This window comes from Ochotona curzoniae, unplaced genomic scaffold (assembly GCF_017591425.1).
Source record: "Ochotona curzoniae isolate NIBS_2020 unplaced genomic scaffold, NIBS_Ocur_1.0 contig_3432, whole genome shotgun sequence".
Classification (NCBI taxonomy): Eukaryota; Metazoa; Chordata; class Mammalia; order Lagomorpha; family Ochotonidae; genus Ochotona; species Ochotona curzoniae.
The window spans coordinates 16,354,501-16,377,653 of NW_024465859.1; positions in this window are offsets into that span (position 1 = coordinate 16,354,501).

A 23,153-nucleotide genomic window follows, 5' to 3' on the forward strand; every position below is an offset into this window, starting at 1 on the left:
TTTCACCATAGGAATCTTCAAAACATCTCTGCAGTCAACCTAAGAGATCCATATGGCTGGGAAAATACTGCCATGCTACTAGATGGAAATTATATTCAGAGGAATATATTGCAGACTAGACAAATACACCAAATTTATTTCTTCTTCACCGAATGTTTGTCGGCTGTTTTGTAACATTTTTCCAATGATAAAGTTCATATCTTCCAGTTAAATGTTTTAGAAGGAAGACTAACTTGGACTTAACTTTTCCAAAGCTGATCCAATTAACAATGGCTGCCCCAAGAAGTATATGGAACTTCACATTCATTTGGCATAAAGAAGGTGACAAGCTCAGCCTTTCATCAGATAGCAAAACGAGCTCCTAACATTGTACACAAGTAAGGTCTTGTCTTATCAATTAAGGTGACTACATCATGTATCAGTGAATACTTGAGTTTATATTCCAGCTCTAACACCCAACTTCATCTTCCTGTCAATGCATACTCTGAGGGCTGGCAGCAGTGTCCCAAGATACTGTGCTTCTGCCATCTCTGTAGGAAATCTAGCTTTCTGCCATCCTTGTAGGAAACTTGGGTTGGATTCCTTACTTCCATTTTAGTCATTTCAGGCATGTGGGAAATGAGTCCACAAACAGGAAACCTCTGTCTATCTCACTTTCTCAAAAAGAAACACTTTCAAACAAAGAAGTATTGATAATTATTCTAAGTGGGAAAACATGTCTTCTATACAGTTCCTTTGTTTTTGCACATCATTTTGTCAGGGATGCTACTATCCTCTGTACTTACAATCTTTTCCAGTCATGCTGCAAGAAGGAAAGTTCATGTCTTCTACACAGGAGGCCTTCCTACTTCTCTGGCTTCTGCATTGACAGTTTGTTCCACAAACCACAGTATGAAAGCAGTATAACATCATAGATGTATGTTTATATGTATGTATGTACATGCTTGGATTTCCAACTGAAAGAGTTAATTGGATTTGCTCAATAAACAAAACCCAACATATGTTGTCTGCGTAGAAAGAAATCAGCATGGTGATTACTACCCAAAATGTTGACTTTCCGTATGTGCATCTGTTCTAGCTGCTCCATTTCCAATCCAGCTCCCTGCTAACAACCCAGGGAAAGCAGCAGATGGCCTGAGCGTGTGGACTGTTGTTACCAATCAGTGAGAAGCCACACTAAATCAGTTATTGAAAGACACCATCATATCAAAGGAAGTATCATATTTCAAGGGGACTTTCTGGAAGAAATTGTCAGTGAACCATGAAAGAACAGCAAAAGGACCCTGAGGAGCAGTGAAGAGAGAAGACACATATGCAATCACTGGCTTCACCCTGGCAGTAACTCTTTTATCACACAGTCCCCACTGGGTTTGATTCCAGCTGTGATAGAGAACTGGGGCTCCTTCCTGTGTGTTTGCATCCAGTATGGGCTGTAATTGGAATCCTGGATACTCTACATCTGATCCAGCTTGCTGTTGATGTTGCTAGGAAGGGAGTGGAGGATGACCCATGTGCTCAGGTTCCAACACCTGTGAGAGAGACACAAAGGGAACTGGCTCTCGACCACAAACCCAAACAGTCCTGGGCTGTGCCAGTCATCTTGGGAGTGAAGCACAAGGTTTTGAAAGTATAGTAGGATTTACAATTTTTCAAAACACATGGGTTTGAGACAGTATTAATTACAGGTTCAAAAAGAAGAAAAAAAAAATTACAGGTTAAATTAAGGCAAACATGTGGTATCTAACCTTTTGGGATTGGCTCATTTCCCTTAGCATTATGCTTGGTTTTTGCTTGCAATGAAGGAATCTCAACTGAACTTGAACTGTGGTCACGCAACAAGGTGGAGGAATCCACCATGGGGGGAGGGTTATGGGAGGGGTGGTGGGAATACCAGTACCTATAAAACTGTCACATAATATAATGTTATTAAAAAAAAAAGAATACGACCTGAAATGCCTTCGAATGCTGTGATCCCAGAGTCAGACAACCCCCTCTCTTTGGACCAACTACACAGATGGAAAAAGCCCGAGTCCTTCCACAAAGGAACCTACACATCAAACAACGACTTAGATCACGATTGTCATCAGAACCAGATGACAATAAACTTCGTCGAAAGTGGGCGAGAATCCACTCCATACTTAACCTATTTCAGCTCTGCTCCACACCGATAAAGACAAACAGATTCCTCCAAACCCCCCTCCCCCGGTCACAACACACACTTACACACACACTCATATACACACACAACAGGATAGATAACCAAAGAAAAATAAAGATATCATCAAGACTCACTCATATACTATTAGATTGAACATAAAAACAAGACCCACTAGCAAGGGATAGAGATTTCTCTCAACACACCCCAAATTGTTACACACCTCATTTAAGAGTAACATTGAAGATATGGTAGAAGTAATCAAGAACTTACATGTAATTTTTTTACATAATGTCCTACTCAACACTAAGTCAGAGATCTATTTCGACCTGGGATTAACCGTAACCGCCCCTTTTTTATGCGTGGTTGAATATTACTTTCTGACCTGGCACTGTACTGTTCTAAACCCATGGTGTGAAGAATTGAACTTTTTTTTTTTTTTTTAACATATTGTTCAATCACAAAATACTAATTAGAGCCCCAAAACAGTGTATATCATACCTGAGTTTTGTTGGGTTTTTAAAACTGACGGCGGAACTTTAACTCTGTTCTCTACCCTCAGACCATAAAGTCTCCCCAAGAGCCACGAACTTATCTGACAATAGATGCTGGAACCTTTATGCTGGTACATGCCCACGAATGCAGGAATCAACGGAACTTGAACTTGATTTCAACAGAAGAGCAATACCACTTGAGAAGGTGTGGGAAGGGGCGGGGACACCCCAATCTAAAACTTGTCACATAATACAATGTTAATAAAATTTAATAAAAAAAATAAAAAATAAAAATAAATAATTAAAAAAAAGAAATAGACACCAAAAAAAAAAAAAAAGCAGATACAATCTCCAATGCAATAATAGTGTGACTCTAATGCCCCCACTTTCCTCAATGGAGAAATAAGACACACAACACACACACACATACACTCTGTTTCTCGCTCTCTCTCTCTCTCCAAAGCAACAGAGACAATGTAAACCATAGACCAAATATAACTAAAAGAACTCCACAGCACTTCTCCTATAACTGCAGTGCACACTTCCTTCCTACTCGTCCAGGGAGCATTGTCTAGGATAGACCGCATGTATAGGTGATAAATCACTTCTCAACACATTTTAAAAAAATGAATTCTTGGGCCCAGCGTGATGGCGCAGTGGTTAAGGTCCTCGCCTTGCATGTCCGGGATCCCATATGGGTGCCGGTTCTAATCCCAGCAGCCTGCTTCCCATCCAGCTCCATGCCTGTGGCCCGGGAAAGCAGTCAAGGAAGGCCCAAAGCTTTGGGGCCCTGCACCTGTATGGGAGACCAGGAAGAGGCTCCTGGCTTTGGACTGGCTCAGCTCCGGCCTTTGTGGCCGCCTGGGGAGTGAATCATCGGACAGAAGATCTTCCTCTCTGTTTCTCCTCTCTGTATATCCACCTTTCCAATAAAAATAAAATAAATCCTTAAAAAAAAGAATGAATTCTTATCATGAATCTTTTCTAACTACAATTGAATGACTTTAGAAATTAGCGAGAAAATGAACTGTGGAACATATACATATAGTGAGATATAAAAACATGCTCCTGATTGAACAGTGTGCCATGGATGACAACAAAAGGGAAAGAAAAGTTTCCTTGAAAATGTATTTTTAAAAATTAAGAAAGATAAAACACATAAGATATCAAAACTTACCTACTATGATATGCAATTGTTTGGGATGAATATGTTTCAATCAAATAATATTTTTTGTGCTTGAGCAAAGTTAAGGCAATCTAAAACACTGTTTTAAAATATTTAATTATTTCAACCTATATTTTCATGCCAATAAATTGCTTGTATTTATTATGTACAACATGATATTTTTAAATTTAATTGCTCATACAATATAGGATCCAGCAAATCAACATATGAATTATTACACATATTCATTTTTCTGAGGAAATTCAGACTTTTTTAAATAAAGAAGACTGCTGGTAACAAAGGCAGCATATTGTACAGGAGATACCTTAAAAATGTTGTTTGTTTACTAACAAAATTTTGCGAATTTAGTAAAAATTATTATATTCCAAATCCTAGCCATCTAAGTGCATGGTGACTTTTATTCTTTACTTATGGGATCAGCATGTTGGATTTCACGTGAGTGATAATATGCTGTATTGATCTATCGTTTAACACAAGCGTAACTAACTGCATCCATGCAATCATAAATGCAAAACATTTCTGTTTTCAAGAATGGATTTTATGTTATTGTGTCTGTAGATCACATTTCCACGGTGCATTCACTCATTGCTGCTGATGGACACAGCGATTTGATTTCATATCTTGGTTGTTATGACTAATAATGCAATATATATTCAGTGTATTATACTCCTTGACTTACTGATTTCCTTTGCTTTGAATATATATATTTACTCAGAAGTGGATAAATGAAGTACCAAATACTATAATTCTATTTAGAGCATTTTGAGAAACTTCCATAGGTTTTCCAAAATACTTGTATAATTTCCATTCCTACCAACCAGGTATAATTCTTTATGTTCTACATACTATCAAGGATTTATTATCATTGTCTTCCATAGCAGCAGTTCCATAATGTACAGGATGATATTTTATGTAATGACAAATTACGTCTCACAGTAATTTGTACTTCCACTCCCATAATTAGGGATGTGAATCACGTTTAGCCTTTCCTGGTTGCTATCAAAATGTCTACTTTTACACACTGTCTGTTCAGGTAATTTGGTTTTTTTTGTTTGTTTGTTTCTTTCTTTCTGTTGCTTCATTGCCCTTACCTAGGACTTTTGATGCTATACTGAAATAAAATTATGAGAATCAGTACATTTTCTTATTCCAGATTACAGAGGAAAAGTTTTCTTTTTTCCTTCTTTTCAGTATTACATTCGCTATAGATTTGTTGCATATATAATTTATTATGTTGAGACATTCTATATGTAATTTCTTTAGGGTTTCTTTTTATCACAAAGGGGTGTTCAAATCTGTGAATATTTTTCTGTAACTATTGGAACAGTCATATTGTTAATTTTGTGTTACTCTATTAATATACTTTTGCTTTGTTCCAAAGTGTGTAAAATATGTGCATTTTTAATCATGCTTATATTACTGAGATGAACATCATTTAAGAGGGAAAGATCTCTTCAATGTGCCACTCTTTTTAATAGAGGATTTTGTATTATTCTTTTCCTTGAACATTTTGTTTTCCTTTTTGTTTCTGTGTTTTTCTTTTTTAAATTTTTTTTGTCATCTTGTCTTTTTTTCAAGGTAGTCATGGCCTCCAAAACTGACCTGAAAATACTACTTTATTTTTCATTTTTGGGAGATTTTGAGAAGCTAATTTAATTCTTCCAATGTTTGGTATAATTCAGGAATGATGCAATAAGATCTTGGAATTTTCTTTGAAGGGAAACTTTTGTTAATTAGTATTCTTGATTCAATTTCTTTACTCAATTTTAGCCTGTTAAGATTTTGTTTCTTCAAATTCCAATCTTGGAAGTCTGTTTGTGTCAAGGAATACATTCTTTTTATTTTATCACACCAGATGTTTAAATTGTTGTATACAAATATTAACTTCCCAGTGAGTATAATCTTTCCACAGTATGATCAGCTGAATTCCCAATAAGGTAATTCAAGATTCTCAATGAGGTCTTTTTGCTCACAGCAGTTTCTTTAGATCTTGTACTGCATCAGTTGTGAAACTGGTACTTTATGACAGGGAATTAGTTATACAGTAAAATAGAACTGAAGAATAGCAGATACGTAAATCAAAACTTAGGAATTTATTCTGCAATAATTGGTTAATATGTACCTTCATTGAAGAAACGAATCTATGTCCATTATCTTTAGTCATTTTTCTGAGTCTGAGTTGGAATATTTAGTTTGCTAATATTTTAGCTTATACTAAATATTCAGTTAAATTGGTAATCACAATTACATTTTAACTGTAGCAAATCATAATATAAATCTATGCATTGAAATAGTTTGGGCTATTATTTTTTTCCTTTTGACCAAAAAAAAAAAATACGTATCTATCCTTAACAATTGTGCTGAGTCTGACTGGTATATGACTGCATTTATAATATCTTTATGATTCATAATGTGAGAATTCACTTAGAACACAAAAATAGATAAATTTTACCTCTAATTACAATTAATCATCAGTTCCACCCACCAAGAATTCTACTGTGCTTTTCATTCTTCTAGTTCATTACTGTCTATTTTAACATACTCAGAAAAATTACAGTACTCCAGAATAAATCATTATAACCAGAGATGCACTGAAATAGTGGGTTTGTCTTTAAAAACAGATATCATACGTTTGATAATTTAGAGAACTGTTGTGAGTTTAATTCCAAAATTGCAAAGAAAAATGTGCAAATTTTGAAATGTTTCTTATTTTTATAGCATATGTTTCCTAAAAGCTTAGTTATATCTCTGGTATACTTGGATTTCAAAATATCCCCTGATAAAAAATAATATCCATGTATATTAACATATATTTGCCATCTAACTCAAAATCCTAGCTTTGTTATCCTATGATTAAGTATAGAAATCATAGGGTACATATTTCTGTTCACCTAAGAGGGATTCCACTTCTGGTTTAATGTTTGTCAATATGGTCATTATAATAATGTATCATGATAATAGTGCCAGATAATGTTAACATTTCAACATAAAACATGCTTAACTTAAACACAGGGTGATGCTCAGTGTGAAATGCTTTCTTCAAAAAAGATACGCCATGATGGCAACCTAACTTTTAAAAATTGAACTGCTCTCTTTTAATAACTGTAAGTCTAACAGTATTCTAGACACTAACAGTTCTTCATGCCAAGGTGATTGATGTATAATAGTCAAAGAATGCATTTTGCACAAAGATATTTTGAAAAAATAATTGTTATATGTCAAATATATGAAATTCAAATAGGATGGGAATCTGTGAGTCTGTAGATGCAGATATGTGAGTGCATTTCAATTGTGAGTGATAAATTACATTGATTGCATACACCAATAATTATAAATGCACATTTACAGACACTAATAAATAAAGTAAAACTATGTATATGAAGGAAAATCGCAGCAGGCATAATAAATTAGAGATAGCTTTCAGGGATTCATCAGTCTTGAAAACTGTGCAGAGCATGAAGATTTTAGAAGACAAAATACTAAAAGTGGTTCTTCAAGATTTTGCTTCCCTATTCAGTGAATTATTAAGCAGCATGTTGATGCAAAAATGGTTTTAGATATATCTTAAATCCTTCAGTCAACTTAGAACCAATGGTTATCAAAACATATGCAATATGACAAAGTGAACCTTTGTGAGCAGGCTTTTATGTGGCTGAAGGCAAAAAGAATCAGACAGATTTGCATTTCCTGCTGGCCTGAAATAAAAATGGCCAACATATATGTTGTTAACTTCCAAGAGACTCCCTGTGCAAAATCAGAGAAAACCACTACTGACTGTCTGGAACCAGGATAATAGTCGTAATTTCAAGGAGATATGTATATTTCAACAACTAGGTATTTGAAAGAAGGCCAACACCCCTAAATGAAAATTGCAATTGCACCAAAACCTTGATTCAGCCTGTGAGGTCAAAACACAGAATCCACCTGCCCAGGACCAGCTGAAACTAAGAAAACATGGGACAATAAATGCACTTCTGTTAGGTGCCAAATCCATAGTAACTTTTTAGGAGCCAAATCAAAAGCTAATACAAAAAGGACAGAGGAGAATAAATGGAGATGAGAATACTTTCATAGCAATACTGGTTTCTCTGAAGTGAAGATATGTTTATAGTATAACATATGATAATTAATTAAAAGTAGATAATAGTTAACTAAACCTCAGAATAAACTTTAAATTCCATCTACTGGAAAACTCTTGTAACAAAGGAATCTCAAGATGTTAAAAACGATGTATGTTCATGACTGCATTATGGCTTTAGCATGTAAAAGACTGGAGAACAAGAAGGATATCAGACAAAGTAGAATGGATGTAGACAAAGAACTGATCAATCCTGATAGATCATACTTAACATTTCCCTCACACACTCTAAGCACGTGGAAGATTTCTCTGCTTTCCCAATTCACTGTGGGATAGCAGAGGGTCCTAAAAGCATATCAGGCTTTTCAGTTCTTTGATGTAGATCATAAGCAGCCCATCTCTCATTGATTCTTGGTTCATTGTTTACATCACAACATCTTACTGTGTGTAGTACAGGCTGTTTCAAGCTGTAATAATATTACGATTTACAGGTACTATTTTTAGGATTGACATACTTTTATCTTAAGGCAAACATGTAGTGTCTAACCTTTTGCAATTGGCTTATTTCCCTTAGAATAATGCTTTCCAATTGGGCCCATTTGGCCATGAAAAAAAAATGCACTTCATCTTTTTTTTAAATTACTGGGTAGTATTCCATGGAGTAGATGAACTGTAGCTTTTGTATCCAGTTTTCTACAGACTCGAATCTGCATTAAACATCAGCAAAAACTATAAAGACATACAATGGGATCCACGAGCAATGCTTATAGCCTCTTAACAGGAGGTCATATGCACAGAGCAGGAGGGGACGCCAGAACAGGAGGACAGGAGGAGGCTTGTATCCTGGTACCTCACCAGGGATTATCAGAATGGACACCAAGGACTCTATCCCAACTGCCAAGGAGACCACCGGCAATTGGAGTGTCCTTATGGGCCGAGAATTATGAGTTCACCCATTCCCTATTGGATCTCCCACACAGAATGGAAGAAACCTAGATCCTTCCTCACAGGATCTAATGTCAGCAGAACAACAGCCAGGAGCCCTGGGGGGTCCTCAGAAACAGAACAGTAAACTTTCTTTGGGACTCAGATGAGGAGCTTTCTCTGATCCTTACTTAGTTCCAATTTGGGCTCCCCATCCTCTCTTGCTGTGACCATCATGGTCCCTCTGAGGCCACCAAAAATTAGATGAGATAGACAAACAGAGACCAATAAGGAAAGCTTAGAACAGACAGGGAAAAGTCAGCTTGAATTCCCACATACTTTACTAGATACTAGATACTTTACTAGATAGTTACTCCTCACTAAGGTATTGAAGATTTCTCTGCACATCGCTCCTCAAACTGTTCTGCTTCTCAATTGTTAGCATATGGCTTGTTAGAGTTTTAAGCCCTTTTGGACTATCCTAAAATTCATGAAGTTCAGTAAAAACCATGCTTAAATACTATAAGCTGCTAAACATAAAAATGAAAATAGACACAAGACAGCTGAATAGTACCCTATAACCATTTTAAGGTTTATAGCAGCCAGTAATATATAAACTAAAATTGAGATGTCAATGTAGGAGTTACAGGATGTGGTTAAGAACTTACATTTTATAACATACTGGTCACTCCATATCATGAAAGTTAGCTTCATGATGTTGTAAATTTCCATGTTTCTTCCTGTTGTTTAAGTTGTGCAGTGGTATCTCATTGGAGGGGATGATATTGTACCAGCTCTAGTTTCAGACCAAGGATGGTCATCAAATGAAACTGTTGAATTTATCCGGACAATAAGATGCTAGACTCTTTGTATGGTCCATGCCCACAATGAAGGAATCATGACTGGTTATGATCTGTACTTCTGTAACAATATGGATGAATTCAATATGGGGGAAGATCTTGGGGAAGGGTTGGGGGAATCCCAGAGCTTATGAAACTGTGTCATAAAATGAAATTTTAAAAAAGTGAGCAGATAAGTACTAAAGGAGTGTGCATTCGACCTAGACACCTGATCTTCCTGGGAAGAATTACTTATCCAATTGTGTATTAGGGAAAGAAAGCTTGCAATTTTGGATCATTGAAATAAAGAACACACTAATCTAAAACATTATAAATAGAAATTTAACTGATTACATGGAAGCATAAGCTACTTTCTGACTAGGAAGACAACACAAATTAAAGAAATTATGTTTCAAAATTAGAAAATGAACAGGAAAGAGCGAAGCACATTGAAGAAAAATCAGCAACATGGGGTCCAAGGCCATGTCACAGTAGGCATATATTCTGCCTGCAGTATTGGCATCCCATCAGTACTCATCCATATTCTGGCTGCCCCACTTCTGATCTAGCTCACTGCCTATGGCGCAGCAGAACAGAGAAAAACTCCAATACTCGGGCCCCCGTACCCATGAGGGAAACATAAAAGACGCTCTTGGACCCTGGCTTCAGATTCGGTCAACTCCAGCCATTGTTACAAATGATGAGTGAACCACTGGATGGGAGAAGTCTTTCTCTCCCTCTGTCTCTCTTCTTTTTCTGCAAAATCTGACTCTCAAATAAAAGCAAAAAAAAAAAAAAACTAGTTTAAAACAAAATAAAACAAACATGAGAACATGAAAAAAACTGACTTCAGAACAATGAGTTACAGTGGTGGAACTTAATCTAAAAATTGCAATCTGTGGGTACTATGCACTTTATTTCCTTATGGGAAAGTAGATACAATGATTTTTGCTAAAATTTATTATTTTATGTCACAATCATAATTTAATATTTAAGATTTAACTATTTTACATTAATATAAATATTGCTTTTATTATCTTTGAAACACTCAAAACAAATTCCTGGAAAAGTCTGTATATTTTGGTTGTTTATTTTCAGTACTGAAGATGTGTGTGTTGGTAGAGACATATCTTTGTAAATTGAAACTTTTTAAAAAAAGGAACTGATATATTGATAATAATGAAGTTTACAAATATCATAGACACAGGATAAACTAGGTGTATTTATCTTTGATACATCTATTTAGCAAATAATAATGCAAAACCTCTCTTTTTTTTTTTAAAGATTTATTTTTATTATTTTTTTATTGGAAAGGCGGATGTACAGAGAGGAGAGACAGAGAGGAAGATCTTCCGTCCGATGATTCACTCCCCAAGTGAGTGCAACGGGTCGATACTATGCCGGTCCGAAGCCAGGAGCCTCTTCCGGGTCTCCCACACAGGTGCAGGGTCCCAAAGCTTTGGGCCGTCCTTGACTGCTTTCCCAGGCCACAGGCAGGGAGCTGGAACGGAAGCGGGGCTGCTGGGATTAGAACCGGCGCCCATATGGGATCCCGGGCGTGCAAGACGAGGACCTTTAACCACTTGCGCCACTGCGCCGGGCCCCAAAACCTCTCTTACATGGATAAAGAAAGTACTACCCAAGGATAGGAACCATATAGAACTCCTAATAAGCATGACTAAAGTAGTTCTATACCACTCCAAAGAATAATCAGATTTCCATAATAAAACATGAAGAAACATTCTAATATGTGCATGAGAGTAAAAACAGGTTATATCCAGAGGCTCATATCAGTCACGGATAACATCTCATTAAAAATCCTATAAACTGGAACAGAACGCAAAGAAATAATCCATACCCTGAAAGAAATAAATTGCCACTGCAACATATAATACCCAGAAAATGTATCATGCAAATATGAACAAAAATGAAGACTTTTAAAAAGAAATAGAAATCAAAAGAATTGTTACCACTCAATCAGACCTAAAATTATGTACGCTATGTGTAGGAATTTAAAACGATAGCCACCATAATCAAAGAAAGTAAAGGTACAGATTTTTCCAGTAAAGCTAAAATGGATTTCTAAATAAAACAATAATTATAAAATGTTAAAACGATGGGACCATATGGCTACCTTTAAATAGTAACCCTGAACACAAATGGCTTAAAGCCTCCAAGCAGAAGTTCTAGACTGGATGGATGGATAAAAGATAAGACACATCCATTTGTTCCCTATATCAAACACACCACACATATGAAATACACACAAACTAAGAGTGAAAGAGGTAAACATATTTTCCATAACAACGGAAAGGAAAACATGTGGGTGTAGTCATTCCAATATCTGAAAAAATATACTTTAACATAGAAAAAGATACAAAGAGCATTATATAGTGATTTAGGAATTGATTCAAAAAGAAATGATTATAGTAAATATATATGTAACCAATGTCACAGTACCCAACTAGTTAAAAAAAATTAATGAATCTAAAGATAGGCACTGATTCCAATTCAATATTATTGGGGGACTTCAATACTCCACTATCACCAACTGACAAATCAACCAGGCAGAAACTCAATAAAGATACAAGAGGGCAAATCTGTACTATGAATTACATGGCTCTAATTGATATTCACAGAACATTTCGTCCCACAGATGCAAAGCATAGATTCTTTTCATCAGTTCATGGAAATTTCTCTAAGATAGGACATGTGTCGGTCTTAAAACAAGCCTCAACAGAATCAACAGAATTGAAAACACACAAATTATTTCTTTTTTAGATTGCCAGTAAATGAAATTGAAAACAAAAACCCAAGAAACTCAAGAAAATATGCAGATTATTGGAGACTAAATAATAGATCACTGTATAAATAATGGGTCATAAAATATTCCAAAAGGGAAACGAATGAAAATGGCAGTACAAAACAGCAGCACTTAGGGGGTACAGCAACATCAGTGCTAAGAAGGAAATTTATAGCGATCAGTGTTATTATCAAGAAACCAGATAAGCACCACATAAGCATGCTAAGCATGAATCACAAGGATATAGAAAAGCAAAAACAACTAAACCCAAAATTAATTTAAAAATATGAAATCGAAGAATATACAAAACTGAAACAAGAAAGATACATAAAATGAATAAATCTAAGAAGTATTTCTTCAAAAAAAATAACAAAATTGGCACATAATTGGCAACACTAACCAAAAATAGAGAGAAGGTGCAAATCAATATAATCCATGATGAAAATAGCAATATAATAACATGGATACACAGAGAATCACCAGGAACTGCTATAAGTGGCTATAGGCCAATAAATCAGGACATCTGAAAGAAATAAGTGCATATATATATGCATATATATACAATGTATATATACATATATAATGCATGTTATATATTGAACATGTATAACCTACTGAAACTGAATTATGAGTACATTAAAAAAATAAATTGTCAACAGCTAGCATAAGTATTGAATCAGTAATAAAGTATCTCACAACAAACAAAAGTCCAGGATTGCATAGTTTCATCACTAAATTCCACTAAACATTTCAAGCAGAACTAATTCTAATTCTACACAATTAATATAATAGAAATAACCATCTTTAACTCCTTCAATGAGGCCAACATCACCTTAATTCTTAAATCAGAAAAATATACCACAGACCAATATTCCTGATGAATACAAATACAAACATTCTCCAAAAAAATACAAGATAACTGAATTTGACACATAGGAGAGATTATGCAGTTGGATCAGGTGGGATTTATAAGAGCTGACCCATCCACAAAAGCTTCAAAATCACTACAAAGCTTGGAATAAAATTTACCAAGTAATTGAGGAATCTCTACAATGAACACTACAAAAATATTTTAAAAGAAATAGAAGAATGCACCAAAACATGGAACATTTTTCGATGTTCAGATTTTGATAAATACAATATAATTAAATGCCCATATTAAAGAAAATGATTCACAGCTGTAATGTGATCTCAATCAAAATACCTATGAGATTCTTCTGAAATCTAAATACAGTTCCGGATATCTGGACATACTATAGAGCAGTGGTTATCAAAACAGCCTGGTACTGGCACAAAGATAGAGAGGAAGATCAACGGAACAGAATAGAAACACCACAATGGAACCCACACAAATACAGCCACTTAATCTTTGACAAAAAAACCAATGACAGTCCAAGCAAATGGGAAGGCCTTTTCAGTAAATGTTGTTGGGACAACTGGCTGATTGACTGCAGAAACAAAAGATAGATCCACATCTATCGCCACCACTAAAAGCCAATCTAAATGGATAAAAGACCTAAACCTACATGCAGAAACCTTCAAACTCTTGGAAGAAAATGTAGGAAATACCCTGCAAGACCTAGCAGTAGGTCTTGACTTTCTAAGAAGGACACCAAAAGCAATAGCAGTTGAGAACAGAATAAACAAGTGGGATCACATCAAACTAAGAAGCTCTGTACAGCAAAGGAAACAATCAACAAAGTAAAAAAAGCAACCCACAGAATGGGAGAAGATCTTTGTGCACTATGTAGGGGATAGAGGGCTAATCTCCAGAATATACAAAGAACACCAAAACAACCAAAACACCAAAACAAACAAGCCACTCAAGAAATGAGCAAACATTTCACAAAGGAACAGGCCCAAAAGGCAAACAAATATATGAAAAAATGCTCCAGCTCCCTGGCAATAAGGGAAATCCAAATTAAGACATTGATGAGGTACCACCTAACACCAGTAAGACTGGCCCACATAAAAAAGAACACCAACGACCCTTGTTGGCGAGGATGTGGGGAAAAGGAAACCCTACTCCTTGGCTGGTGGGAATGCAGGTTGGTAGAGCCTTTATGGAAATCAGTATGGAGAACACTCAAACAACTCAAAATCAGCATACCATATGATCCAGCAATAGCACTCCTAGGAATATATCCAAAACACCTGATTCACAAGAAACCAACACACACCCCTATGTTCATAGCAGCACAATCAGTAATTGCCAGAACATGGAAGCAACCGAAATGCCCATCAACAGAAGATTGAATAAGAAAACTTTGGTTCATCTACTCCATGGAATACTACTCAGCTATTAAAAAAAAAAAAAAAAAAACAAAACAAATTGCAGTTCTTTGTGGCTAAATGGGCCCAACTGGAAACTATAATGCTAAGGGAAATGAGCGAATCCCAAAAGGTTAGATACCACATGTTTGCCTTAATTTAATCAGTAATTTTATTTGTTTGTTGGTTTATTTGTTTTTGAACCTGTCATTGATACTGTCTCAATCCATGTGTTGTGAAAAATTGAACTTGCATTACTTTTAACATATTGTTTATTCAATACTATGTCAATCAATTTCATAACATTGTAAATTGTTGCTGATGTTTTGTAGGGGCTTTTAACTGACCGGGACTTTACTCTGTTAGCTCTACCTTCAGACCAGAGAAGGTCTCCCCTAGAACCCGCTGAACTTATCTGGACAATAAGATGCTGAACTCTATGCATGCAATGAATGAATCCCAATTGAACTTCAACTGTGAATATGCAGGTGGAGAAATCCACCATGGGGGTAGGGTTGTGGGAGTGGTAGGGGGAATCCCAGTGCCTATAAAATTGTATCACATAATACAATGTGATTAACAATAAAAAAAAAATACAATGGTGTTACAATTCATCTGGAAGTACAAGATGTTAAAAAGCAGACAACTGAAATAACATTTAAGTATTGCAACATGACCATCCATAATGTAATACAGGGAAACTGTGTTCTTAATGTTTGGTTTCTAGAATAAAAATAGATATGAAGATTAATGGAACTTAACAGATACCCCAGAAATTAACCCACATATATGTAGTGAATAAAATTCTGCAATGTTAATTGTAATCAATCCAATGAAAAAGACATTCTTTCCAAACAAACAGTGCTAGGGAAATTGGATCCACATGTGCCAAAGTGCAAATTAAGACCCTAGATTCTATGCAAAAATCAAATCTCAATGGATCAAATATCTGTTATCTGATACCATTGAACTAACAGAGAAAGACATTGGAAATTCTCTTAAATAAAGCATAAGTATAGGTAAATATCTCCTAGTAAAGATCCCAGAACCCTAGGCAATCAAAATACAACAAAGCAATACCAATCAACCAAGTAAACATACAAAGCCAGATGATGTTGCATCAAGCTAAGACATTTCTGAATTGCAAAGAAAACCATCAGCAAGTGAAGAATCAGATAATGCAATGAGAAAAAAAAAATATTTGTGAGTTATGCAATTGAGAGAAGATAAATATTCATAATTTACAAAGAGCTTAAGACATTCAACAACAAAATAAGCAATTCATTTAAGACATGACCAAAGGACGTTAACAGGCAATTATCAATAAGTGCAAATTCAATAATCACCAGACATATGAAAAAAAACTCATATCCACTGGCCATCATTGCAGGGAAATAAAAATAAAACCTACAATGAAATTTCACATCACCACAGTTATAACAATTATCACCTGAAAATAAAAAATAATAAATTTTGGCAAGGACATGGGGGAAAGGTACCTTAATCCACTTTTGGTGGGAAAGCAAACTAGTTCAACTGTCATTTAGAATGGTATAAAGCATCCCCAGATATCTGAAAACAGATTGACCATATGACCCAATCATCCCAACCCTCTGAGAATACATCCCGCTAAAGTGAAATGTGCTTATGTGAGTGGCCTATATACCCACGTGTAAAGCAACACAATTCACAAGAGCTAAGATGCTGAATCAGCCCAGATGTGTACCAATGAGTGAATGGTTAAACAAACTCTGGAACATACACACTATGGAATATTTTTTGCCCATTAAACATGTTATTTTTGCAACAAAACTGACTCAATTGGAAACCACTATGTTTAGTAACATAACCCCTAAATAATAAATGCATGTTTTATCCAATCTCTGGCAATTAGTACATAAACACCAAAAGTGTAACGTTTATAAGTATTTTGGCATACTGGGGATTTATGGCAGTTTACTTCCTGTTTCTATACTCTGACTAATTGTAAAAATTTCATTTTTTTCTTTATCTTCTACTGGTTGTGTCAAGATATCTTTAAGTGCTGGATTTCTAAGCTTATTACTGTGATGAAATGAACATGCCGTTTTAATAGTCTGTGGGGAAATAGGGTCTAAACAGGGAAGAAAGAGGAGTGTGGATAGATGAACTATTATGCTCTTTTGAATTTGTATTTTGAAAAATATAAAAATCAATTCCTTTTATTAAAATATTGAAAATATCCAAATTCACACTTTTTTGCCATTTAATGACAGTATGACATTGGGCATATTGTTTAATCTTGATGGGATTCAGATTAATAACCTGACAAGACAAACGTACACATTTTTAGAATTCAGTCATTTAAATTCATAAGGAACAATTCATAGGTATAAAACATGTTATTTTAGTTCAACCTGTAATGTGATGCAGGATCAAGGAAGAGATTGATATGATGACAAGTTCCTTAAAAAAAATTGTTTTGATTGGAAAAGCACATAAACAGAGAGAGAGAGAGAATCTTCCATCCACTGATTCACGCCCCAAGAAGCCACAGCAGCCAGAGTTGAGTCGATCTGAAGACAGGGGCTTCTTCTGACTCTCCTGTGTGGATGCATGGTCTCAAGGCTTTGGGCAATGCTGTACTACTTTCCCAGACCACAAGCAGGATGGAAGTGAAGCAACCAGGACATGAAACAGCACCTATAAAAGATGCTGGCATATACAAGGTGAGGATTCAGCTACTGAGCCATTGTCCCATACCCTTAAGTTCCTTTTTACTACTAAAATTGAGTATCTTTTGAAAGGTATATCCAATAGCAATTGATCAATACATAAATGCATACAACTATCACTATAATCAGTATTTAAATTAATTAAGTTTTCAGGAAGATCCTTTGTGTTCATTTATAATAAATCTCTGCTCTCATAGTAAACCATTGATCCATTCTTTACCTTTATAGAGCCAGCATTTGGTTAAACAAAAAGGTTATAGAACTTAAATGTTGGGGTCTGGCGTTGTTGCACAGTGGCTGAAGTCCTCACCTTGCATGTCTTGGGGTCCCATTTGGGTTCAGGTTCATGTACTGATGCTATACTGCCCATCCAGCTCCCTGCTTGTGCCCTGGGAAACCAGGAGAGGATTGCCCAGAGCCTTGGGACCCTGCACCCATGTGGGAGACCCAGAGTAGGTTCCTGGCTCCTGGCTTCCAATCAGCTCATGTTCAGCCTTTGCAGTCACATAGGGAGTGACTCAGCAGATGGAAGATATTTAGCTCTGTATTTCATTCTCTCTGTAAATCTTTCCAACAAAAATAAATAAATTTTAAGAAAAAAATTGTTTGGAGGGCTGTTGATGTGGTATAATGATGAAGTAGTCATGCACAAAAATAGCTGAAAATTACAGGCATTTTTCCATAGAATGCTCTCCCCTAACAACAACAGCAACATTCACATTAAGAGTAAGGCTTTATTTTGGATTCTTAATTCTATTCCGTTACTCTCTATGACTATCATTATTAAAGCTCCAATTTTTTATTACCTTATTTTTACACTGAGTTACAATATTAATAACCATAAGTTATCAAACTTTCTGCTTCCTGATTAATTTTGGCTATTTCCTTTCTTTATGTTGCTATGTATATTTTAATATTGGTTTACTAATTTCTGTCAAAAAAAATCCTGCTGAGATTGTACAAAAATCGCATTGTTTTTGTATATCAATTTGGACAGAAGTGCTACTTTAACAGCGAATATCTTAACCCATTATCGCAGAATGTCTTTATATTTCTGTATAACTTTAATTTCTTTAATTTCTTTAATGTTCTGCACCTTACAGTGACTATGTTAAATTTTGTTCAATTTATTGTGGAACATCCTATTTTTCATGCTATTTTACATTGTAGAACTTTCTTAGTTTCTTTTTTTTTAAAGATTTATTTATTAGTTATTGAAAAGTCAGATATACAGAGAGGAGGAGAGACAGAAAGGAAGATCTTCCATCCGATGATTCACTCCCCAAGTGAGCGCAACAGCCAATGCTATGCCGATCCTATGCCGGGAACCAGGAACTTCTTCTGGGTCTCCCACACGGGTGCAGGGTCCCAAGGCCTTTGGGACATCCTCGACTGCTCTCCCAGGCCACAAGCAGGGATCTGGATGGGAAGTGGAGCTGCTGGGATTAGAACTGGCACCCATATGGGATCCTGGTGCGTTCAAGGTGAGGACTTTAGCCAGTAGACCATGCTGCCTGGCCCAAATTTTCTTAGTTTCTTGCAGAGACTTCTTTGATTTTTATCTTGTTGCCATTTTAAACTTGTTTGTAAGATCTTGGGGATATTTGTGAGGGGGCATTTATAAGTGCATGCTTTTGGATTTGCTTGATTTGAGAGTATAAACATTTTTGCTACTATATTTAATTCTGATTATATTTTATCATTTTATTGCACTGGTAACACAAAATTAAATAGTAATGTTGAGAACATATCACTTGGCTTGTCCCAGTTTTGGAGAAAAATTATTCAAACTCTTGCCTTATATTTACTGTTTTTCTGTATACCTGACAATTATAAGCTACTTTTTTCTCTTTTATTTTGTACATATACTTGTAAACTAACAAGCCAAAGTATAATATTTGAATGCATTTATTTTTGCATGATTGTTGCAACAATTAAAATATAGCTCTTAATATTCCACAAGCTATCAGGAGCTAAGGGAAGTGATGAAGAGAAACAGTGAGTTTGGATTAGGCAGGGGGAGGGGAGGAGAGAGGAATTTGAGAAGGAGTAAAGAGAAATTCCAGAAAAAAACAAATGTAACTTCATTAAACTTTATAAAACACTACCCATTCATCTGATTTTAATAAAAGAAATGGGCTAATTTCTCCTGAGTTTATCTTTATAGGCATAAAGTTAAAATTAAAAATGAACAATTTTGTGGAAAAATCTAGGTTTAATCTAAATCCAGTGACATCTTATTTCTTATTCTTAGTGAAAACCTTTCCCCAACCTAAAAAAAAAAAAAAAAGATTACCAAAATAGTAAATTGTCTAGAATATCTACAGAATTTAGTATGATTTCAGAGCTTAAAGAGACTCCCCGGAGAACTCCTAATATTTCAAATCTACTTGTTTACTGGCATGAAAAACAAACAAAAATGATATTGCCTTTTCTTCTCTCTCTCTCACTGTCTCTCTCATATTGATTTTTTAAAATACCCTGCACTGATATAGTGGCAATAAATGCTATTATACTTTTGATGCACAAATATTGTTAGCACTCTATAAGAGATGAATAGAAGACCTGTTGATGTAACCGAGAATTAAAATTTTTATGAAAAAATCTATAGAAAAAGTTGTAAAAGTGCTTATTTATTTATTTATTTATTTATTTATTTATTTATTTATGTGATGATGTTTATAGAGTTGACTGGGGAAGTATGGGTGGGACCATTGTTTCATAATTTTTCCTTTCTTTCTTCTGTATCTGTGGGAAGGAGGAAAATTAAGGGAAAAGCCACACCAGCATTCCAGCCATGCTATTACCGAGGGATGGGATGGTCACTAGCTGTCATTCCAGTGTCCCATGGGGAACATGCTCCAAGCTTCTGCTCAGTTGGTTTCAGTAGTTCTGAAATGCCGTTGATCTTGCTAACCCAAGGGTGTGAATCCCTCCAAGTTTCATTTGCTGACAGTCCATCCCAAAGTCTCCATTTGCCCAGATATCCGTTGCCAATTCTTGACTGGGGGAGTTGACCAATTTATTCTGTTCTCCTTCCTCTGCAATGCTACCAGATACCATCCTCTGCAGGGCCTGATGGACTGCCATATCTACCATGTACATCTGGGCATACAATTCAGTGCTCTGCTTTAGCTCTTTAAGAAAACCAGTTCTGATGCATGTCATCCACAGTCAGATCACAAATCCTATGATTATCCCATGGATGGATTTCTGTGTTCATTGGTTCAATTGAGGGGATCAACAAATAAACCTCATCTGAGGTGATCCCAGACCTGACTGTTTCTGTGCTTGCCAGCATAGGATCTATCACTCACATCAGCTTACCAAAACACTGGTAGTTAAAATTGCTGTGTCAATTCCATCTCCAGCTTCATCTGTTTATATAAGCCATTAGATGCCCAGTCCTTTCCTTCCCACCACACAATTGGCCTACATGTACACCAACAGGAGCTGCTTCCTAGTCAGAGCAACCATCAATAACCCCACTAGGCACACTTCCATCCCTGGTTCCTATGTTTGCTAGTATGTGCTGCAGATTGGCCCAGTCTGTACTGCATCCAATTCAACTCTTGTATACATCAGTGGGCACTGAAATCTGGCTCAACCCAACCAACCCTGCTAATGCAGCCCAAGCTCACGCTGGAAATTGCCACCACCTACATAGGCAGGCTAGCTCCCAACCCCGGATCTCATGCTCACCAGCAGGAGTTGCAATATATTAGAGAGGTTTCCACAGCTTTCCTATTGAGCTCACTTTCACTCCCAGATCTTGCACTATCCAGATGATTCTGCAATCTAGCCTCACAGGGCTTGCCCCCAGTCCTAGCACTTGCCAGCTGATGCTGTTGCAAAGCCCAACTAGCTTGCACAGTTCTGGTTCATGCTAGCACCAGTGGATATAGTCAATTATCCCAGCCTGGCTCTCCCTGTAACTGAGTTCGCATGCAGGCCAAAAGGTGTTGTAGCCCTGTTCTGTTCTGTTTCAGTTCTCAGGCTCACCAGCGAGAGTAGTGTCCCAGCAGGAGAGCCCCTGCAGTCCTGCTACCAGGTTCACTCTGCCCTCCCCACCACCCTGGTTCTCACATTGTGCTTTTGGGTGCTGTAGCATGGCCCACCTCACCTCACCATTCAACAGTGGGTGCTTAACTTGGCCCATCCAGGTCTGCCCCATGTTCCAGCACAGTTGAGCTAGCCCTCAATTCTCACCCTAATGTGGACTGGCTGGTGGTGCATGCTGACTCAGGCTGTCCTGAACCCTTTACTGGTTCTCCGATATTCCAATGGGTGTTCTAAACAAGCCCAGCCTGACCTGAGTCCCACACCAAGCCACACATATATCAAGAGGTACCATAATCTGGTCTAGTCTGGAATGCTCCCAGCCTTACAGGGACTGCATTCCACCAAAAGAGTTACTCAAGCTCCTCTATCAAGTCTATTTCAGTGGCAGACTGAGATAGTCAACCTTCTGTCTTGGCAGGAATAGTGGCTTAGTCCATCAGGCCCATACCCTTACTGGTTCTTCCTATTGGAACTTTTAACCCAGGTACTCCTGCTCCGCTGCCCAGACACAACTCTCATGTGGTTCAGCAGTTGCCAAGACCTCTGCAGCCTATCCTACATCTACTGTGACTCTCACAACCATCAGTGGATGCATAAACCTAAACCAGTGTGGCACTGCCAAGACTCAGTCTGTATCCATGCCAAGAGACACTGAAATCATTCCCAGCCCAGATCAAAGTCCTCATTGCAGCTCTCATACTCATCAGAGGGAACCAGAACCCAGTCAGTTCTCTCCAATTAGGCCTGTCCCCACCACCCCCCGCCAACATAGATCTTGTGCATGCAAGGGCTTGCACTGACCCATTTCAGAACATCCCATTCCCTGTCTTGGCATTGGCCATCATATGCTGCCACCTGGCCTGGCATGATGCGCCCTCAGTCCCAACGCCTACTGGTGAGTGCTGCAGTATAGTCCTACCCAGTCTGCTCCCATCCCTGGCTCATGCAAACCAGTTCCTATGAGATCCTAACCCAGCATTACCTGTACCCCAGCCTTGTTCCTGCACATTTCTGGCATTCCTAACCCACTCCCCATCAACCAACCCTCACACTTGTCAAATGGTGGAGCTACCTTTCCTGGCCTGACCCATACCCAGGCCTAAATCAGATGCTCACCAATGGAAGCTACATCTCACTAAGTGATTTTCCCAAAGTCCCACACTAGACTCATTCCCAAACCCAGATTTCACATGTACTGATGGATGCTAGGATGTTGCCTTTGTATGAGCTGATGGACATTGTGGCTAATCCCTAACCAGCCCACCCCATTCTTGGGTGTGTCTGCAGGTGCTTTAAGCTGGACCAGCCCAGCCTAATCTCTACCACAGTACCCATAAACATTGAAGGATTCTTTGGTGCCTGTCACCATCCCTACTGCTTAAGCATAACAGCAGAAATTATAGTCCCACAAGGTTGGGATCACATATCCTCCATATAATCTTCCCTCAGACCCGGTTCTCTCACATGCTGACTAGTTTCACAACCTAGCCTAACATTACGCATCCCAACTCTCACTTGAGAATACTGTGATATAGAATTCACAGGTAAGCTCCTGGCCTTCGCTTTAGTGTGTGCTTATGAGTGACGCTCAGCAGTGTTCCATGCTAACTAGCCAAGCATAGGTCTC